We start from the raw sequence: 7,353 nt of genomic DNA on the forward strand, positions 1-7,353 counted from the left end.
AAAATCAATAATATCTTACAGAAAAAAAATCAATTCTAATAATGACTTCTTTCAAACTGTAAAACATCTACCTTCCTAATCTGTGTTTTCTATTTGTTCAATTGAATACACATTTTTAGTTTTTTAAAAAGCAGTGGCAAAGGTTAAGAATGACTCTGGGCCACCTTTAAAAATCTGATGAGTGCTTGTCCTATTACCTCTGCCAAAAGGGTCCAGGGGCACAGGCATGACTGCTTAACCGAACACCCTGAATTACACCTGGAAACTCACAGATGAGCCTTTCAAAAAGATTTTGAACCCCACTGGCTCCATCCTGAGCTCCACTCTGGGCTCCACCCAAGAGCAGCAATAAACTACGAGAGCTGAGCAGCCTGGGCATAGCTTTCGAGGCCCCTTCTGATACAGTTTGCACGTGTGTTCCCTCCAAATTTCACGTTGAAATGTGATTGCCAATGTCAGAGGTGGAGCCTGGTGGGAGGTGATTGGATTATGGAGGCAGATCCCTTGTGAATGGTTTGACACCATCCCCTTGGTGATAAGTGAGTTCTCACTCAGTTCACTTGGGACCTGGTTGTTTTTAAAAGAGTCTGGGACCTCTACCTTCTCGCTCTCTTGTTCTGGCTCTCACTATGTGACACCACTATGATTGGAAGTTTCCTTAGGCCCTCACAAGAAGCAGACGCTGGCACTGTGCTTCCTGTATAGCCTGCAGAATCATGAGCCAGTTAAGCATCTTTTCTTTATAAATTACCTGGCTTCAGGTATTCCTTTATAGTGACATAGAAAGGGACTAACACACCTTCCCAAAGCCTGACCACTCTGTTGTGTTTCAGAGGCAGAGGGAGGTGACTTTACTCAGAATTGAGGGTGACTCTACCAATGACCAGCCCATCCTGCCAGACGTAGGGCAAGTACAGACCCCTGAGATGCAAAGATGTCCCCCTGTGAGTCTCTGGCACCAGGGATCCTACAGGCATGAAAACTCAGTGGCCTCCTTAAGAGAAATGAACAGGGCTTTGGATACTGAAGGAGAGCCCCAGCCCACCAAGAACAAAGTTCTTGAACCAGAGAGAGAGAAAAATGCCCCTGGTCCCGAGAAGATGCTTGATATGGTTAGGCTTTGTGTCCCCACCCAAGTGTCATCTTGAATTGTAATAATAAACCCCATAATCCTCACGTGTCAAAGGGGAGACCAGGTGGAGGTAATTGAATCACGGGTCAGTTTGCCCCATGCAGTTCTCGTGATAGTGAGTGAGTTCTCGGGAGATCTGATGGTTTTATAACGGGCTCTTTCTCGCTTCCCTCGGCACTTCTCTTTCCCGCTGCCTTGTGAAGAAAGTGCCTTGCTTTCCCTTTCCCATGACTGTAAGTTTCCTGAGGCCTCCCCAGCCATGCTAAACATTGAGTCAATTAAGCCTCTTTCCTCTGGAAATTACCCAGCCTTGGGCAGTTCTTTATAGCAATTTGAAAACAGGCTAATACAATGCTCTAGTTGTAACTCATTCTGAGGTAGAAGAATTCTTGAGTTTAGCACTAAAGAGTTGGAAGATAACTGGCATCAGCAAAGAGTACTATGGGGGGTAGGAGGAGTGGGTACTTAATTCTCACCAGCCAAGCAGGCAGATGCCCCAAGTTCCTGGAAAAGGCTGGTGGAGGGTTCCCATGAGAACCATTCTTTTGTGGCCACTATTTACAAAGGATGCCATAAACATACCTTCCCATGCTAAAGACAGCAGCACACAGAGATGAGAGGTGGCAGATAGCTGGCAGTGGCCACTGGCCACTCCCTGAGGTCACTCCAGATCCAGAGCCCGGCAACTGAAGCAGATGCAGATTGGGGCCAAGCAAGAAAGAGGCGACAGCACCGCAAATCCTGAGCGGTTGCCCAGGAGCCCCAGGAGCCCCAGTGAGTCATCCTCAACCCCGCGAAGCAACTCAATTTGCCAGGTGAGTGACCAGAGTCAAGAGCCTTTATTGTTGCCCACACTGTGGGTGGGCAGAACCAGCTGCACAACGCGCCGACCCAGTACAAAATGAAAACGCAGTGCTCCTTGTTCAAGAATTATTAAGCATTTCAGGATGGCAACAGCATTGGGTTACACTAAGTGTGGGGCCCTCCTGAGCTCGTGCCTGTGATGCCAGCCCTGTCTGTGGGGTTTTCTGAGTCTATGTAAGTTCGTCCTACTGGAGTTTGCCTTAATGGTTTGAGGACAAGTTAATAATGCACACCATTTTGAATCTGCGTTGAAAAAAAAAAAAAAAAGAAACAAAACTACAGCAACTAAGGTACTTCCATTCCACAAATATTTGTTGAGTGCCCATCTCATGCCAGGCACTATTCAAGCTGCTTGGGATACCACAGTGAACAAACGTCGGGGCCACCTGGCGCTTACCTGCCAGCAGGGGAAGAAGCATCTGGCTTCAGTCTCCCCCCAAAGCTTTTCTGAGACAGCTAGCAGGCCAGCAGACCTGAGTTAGCTCCTTCATTATCAACCTGTATCCCCAGAGAGTTGGATGCTTTAATACTAAATTGTTCTTGGAGTTTTGTTCACATATGTTAACTTCACCTTCCTAACAGGGCCCTAAGCTATTTGTCTTATAGGAAAGTTCCCTATTTAGTCTGTTCAACAAATGTTTACCTAGCACTTGTGCCAGGCTCAGGTCTAGATGCTGGGGATGCACATAATTACAAGACATAGTCCCCGTACTCCAGGAGGTCCCGTTTCAGATGAGAGACATGTAATTAATTAATGACTGCATTAGAGAGGACTAGAACAGGAACAAAGGAAGGAACAGCGTGTTTTGAGCAGAGGAGGGAGATAGAGGAGGTCAGGAAAGCAGATGACACTTGAGTTCCGCTTTGAAGTCTTGGTGGAGACAAACCACAGGCCTGTCTCTTGATAGGGGCCTCTGCAAGGAGTGCCCAGTAGCTAGCTGCAGGCCCCCTGCCTCCCCCTGTAGAAGGGCCTGTTCTCCCCAGCACCTGGAAGGCCCTTCAGCAGGTCTTGCCTTGAGCACCCTGCCCATCTGATACTTGAATTCCCTCCAGAACATCTGAGTCCAGGTCATCCAGCTGTGCTATGAACATGATCAATGACAGGTAGCTAACGGCCTCTGATTTGTGAGCTTTCGGAATATCCCTGTTGCGATAATGCTCTTCCTTCTTTAGAGTCAAAATCCGCCTCTTGAACTTCCCTGTCAGTTCTGCCTTTGAGGCCCACACAGACTTGACTGATCAACTCATTCATTCACCAAATGTTCACTGCCCATCCTTCCAAGGCAGAGCCAGCATGCTGGGTACAGGCCTTGCCTTCAGGAGCTCAGAGTCCAGTGCGTGGCTTTCGGAACGTGATGGACATGTAGACCAAGGTGCTGGAGAGCACACAGGATGCTGGATTATCCACCCCAGTCCTGAGATGTCAAGAGAAGGCTTCCTCAGGAAGCGATAGCTTCCCCAAGGCCTGAAGTAGTAACACTTGCCTGGGCCCCAAAGGCCCAGAAAAGCAGCCTTTACCTATGAGAAATGGGGAGACTGTTGCCCTTTAAACATCGTGTTTATTCCCGAGAAGAAAATACTGGAGGATTCTAATTGTGGCAGCCCTGCCCCCATCCTGTTTACAGACAACCCCAGACATTGGAGGAGGCATCGCCACAGAGAGCTCCCAGGAATGAGGAATTTCGCTGGGGGCCCTGCCATGCCCCTGTACGTACTTACACAGGCGAGCCTGGTACACAGGAGGTGGACAGCCCACGGTGCATGGAATTGACCAGACAGCCTAGAGTGATTTTCCAAGCGTAAGTCCCCAGCTAGCTTTGCTATAAAGGGCTGATGAAGCCGAGAAAGAAGAGAGTCACAAGGGAAAGACAGGGTGGGCCTGACACCTTCATTTCGGGAAGCAGGTGAGGGAGGGTGTATCTCCTCACCTTCCTCCTCCCACCGGCTCTGAGCCCACAGCTGCAGAGGCCCAAGAGGATGAGTTAGACCAGGATGGGCTTTATTTCTTAAAGTCCCAAAGACTGTGTGTAAGAAGAAGCAGGAAGTCTCTCCAAGAGGGAGCCTTGGCCCCTCCTCAGGGAAGAGCGCACAGGTCCCTTCAGTGCTGAGCTCTGAGCCCATCCTGTTGCTCCCACCACAAACCCAGTGTGCACCCTAGCGCCCTGCACCTGCTACACACACCCAGGCAGGTTTCAGGACTGGTGACAGGTAGCAGGAACCAGACTAACTGCCAGGGCACAGGGATCTAGATGGGGGCTGGATCGAATCCCATGTATAGATCTGTAGCCTGTCTGTCCTTGACAGGGAGCCAAAAATGTCCTTTCATTGGGGCCCGAACCCCTTTTCAGTGGCCCCAAGCTCTCCAATTTCTGCACCACCAGGATCTGCTGGGCTAGTCCACCGCCCTCCAGGAAGCAAAGGCAGATGCAGGCTCGAGCCCACCTCGTTGAACTCACATGGCATTTTAACTCTTGGCCTAAAGATGAAGGAGGGGCCTGACAAATCTTAGTGTAATTTGAAGAGGATGAGTCAGTAGCTGGTTCAGGGATCCGTTCTAGATGCTTGTTTTCAGCCTGAGTTCTGAAATCAGACTTGCTGCTTCCAAACAAGGTGAGCATGTGAGCGACTTGACCTCACCTTCTACCACGGACTGCCAGAGTGCAACCTCCCCAGGCCTGGAGACCACCAGGCCACAGACCCAGCTTCTGGCCCAGACACCTCACAACACCTCACATTTGGCACCGTCAAGCCAATTCAGGCATCTATTTCTCAGTCCCTTGGGGAAAAGACCTGCAAAGTGAGACAGGAACAGCCAAGTCTCCATTCAGCAGCTGGTCCTCCCCCAAGACACTGTCCAGATCCCATTAAGGTCAAGCATGACCAGGAACTCAAGTTCAAGGCTGGCTTTCCAAAAACGCTGAAATGCAAGGAGGGTGAACACAGAGGGATTTGCCTTGAATGAAAATTTCCACACTGCACCCCTGCCCGTAGGCTTCTGCCCTGACAATATAATTTTCTGCTCTCATTTAACAAGAAAGTAAAAAAACAAAATTAGAGCCAATCCCGAACAAAAGCCTCTCCTCCAATCTAATCCTGCAGTCTAATTAAGCTTGGCTTCTACCTCTGGGCCAGGAGAACCAGTTTGCCCAGACTTAAAGCGATTACCAGCTCCCTTGCAGCGGGTTTGGTAGACTGCAGAAATAGAGCTCTGGGCTGGTACTCTTCCAAGTGCTGTGGTCCTATGAGCGAGTCTCCTCACTCCTTTCTTTTCCCATTTCGTGGTGGAGTCCCATGGTTTTGCTGAGCCGCATAAGAAGCAGGGGACTTGCTTTCTCGGGTTACAAATGTAGCAGCTGAGTCCTGGGCCTAGTAAGAGTGGGTCTTGCACACACAGGACAAGGCTGGATCTTTTTAGTATGCATTTCTTGATCATTTATGGGTAATCAGCACTTTTCCTGCCATTCGCTTCACCTGGATGTTACTGACTCTCCTTCCGTCTGTGGCTATGTCAGCAAAGCGAGGCTGGGCAGGCTGGCTGTGGCTTTGTGGCCTGGCCAGCCTGCTCCTCATCATGAGACATTGGGTCAACAGACTGGTCTGGTAACAGTTCAGCCTCTGCTGAGGACTTGTGGGCACCATAGGAAGAAAGCCTACTGGTCCCCAGACCCCTGGAGCTTTCCCTTCCGCACTTCAGGGAGTCAGGTTCTGCCACCACTTCTTTTGGAACCTGAATGGTGGTCTCTGTTTTCCTGGGTGCACTCACCTGCCAAATTCATCCTATGCAATTCTCAGAATCTCCAGTTTATCAGTAGCCCTTTATTTTCATTTTTTAAATTTTTATAATTGGAGAACAGGTCTCACTCTGTTATCCAAGCTGAAATGCAGTAACACAATCACAGCTCACTGCAGCCTCGACCTCCCAGGCTCAAATAATCCTCCCATCTCAGCCTCTAGAGTAGCTGGATCTACAGGCATGTGCTACCACTCTGTAAAGGATTTTATTTCTCCTATGTTTATGAAGCTTAGTTTTGCTGGATATGTAATTCTGGGTTGAAAATTATTTTCTTTAAGAGTGTTGAATATTGACTCCCACTCTCTTCTGGCGTGTAGGGTTTATACAGAGTGATCTGCTGTTAGTCTGATGGGTTTCCCTTTGTGGGTAATCCGGCCTTTCTTTCTGGCTGCCGTTAACATTTTTTTCTTCATTTCAACCTTGGTGAATCTGACAATTACGTGTCTTGGGGTTGCTCTTCTTGAGGAGTATCTTTGTGGTGTTCTCGGTATTTCCTGAATTTGAATGTTGGCCTGCGTTGCTAGGTTGGGGAAGTTTTCCTGGATAATAGCCTGAAGAGTGTTTTCCAACTTGGTTCCATTCTCCCTGTCACTTTCAGATACAACAATCAAACGTAGGTTTGGTCTTTTCACATAGCCCTATATTTCTTGGAAGCTTTGTTCGTTCCTTTTCATTCTTTTTTCTGTAATCTTGTCTTCATGCTTTATTTCATTAAGTTGTTCTTCAATCTCTGATATCCTTTCTTCCGCTTGATCGATTCAGCTATTGATATTTTTGTGTGCCTCACAAAGTTTTCGTGCTGTGTTTTTCAGCTCCATCAGGTCATTTATGTTCTTCTCTAAACTGGTTATTCTAGTTAGCAATTCCTCTAACTTTTTTTCAAAGTTCTTAGCTTCCATGCATTGGGTTAGTACATGATCCTTTAGCTCGGAGGAGTTTGTTACTACTCACCTTCTGAAGCCTACTTCTGTCAATTCGTCAAACTCATTCTCCATCCAGTTTTGTTCCCTTGCTGGTGAGGAATTGTGATCCTTTGGAAGAGAAGAAGTATTCTAGGTTTTGGAATTTTTAGCCTTTTTCCACTGCTTTTTCCTCATCTTCCTGGATTTATCTGCCTTTGGTCTTTGATGTCAGTGACCTTCGATGGGATTTCTGTGTAGACGTCCTTTTTGTTGATGTTGATGCTATTCCTTTCTGTTTGTTAGTTTTCCTTCTAACAGTCAGGCCCCTCTACTGTAGGTCTGCTGGAGTTTGCTGGAGGTCTACTCCAGACCATGTTTGCCTGGGTATCACCAGCACAGGCTGCAGAAGAGCAAAGATTACTGCCTCTTCCTTCCTTTGGAAGTTTCGTCCCAGAGGGGTACCCACCAGATATCAGCCGGAGCTCTCCTGTATGAGGTGTCTGTCAACCCTTGCTGGGAGGTGTCTCCCAGTCAGGAGGCACAGGGATCAGGGACTCACCTGAGAAGGCCGTCTGTCTCTTAGCAGAGCTCGAGTGCTGTGCTGGGAGATCCACTCCTCTCTTCAGTGCTGGCAGGCAAGACTGTTTAAGTCTGCTGAAGCT

The sequence above is a fragment of the Macaca mulatta genome, chromosome 13, assembly GCF_049350105.2.
Source record: "Macaca mulatta isolate MMU2019108-1 chromosome 13, T2T-MMU8v2.0, whole genome shotgun sequence".
Classification (NCBI taxonomy): Eukaryota; Metazoa; Chordata; class Mammalia; order Primates; family Cercopithecidae; genus Macaca; species Macaca mulatta.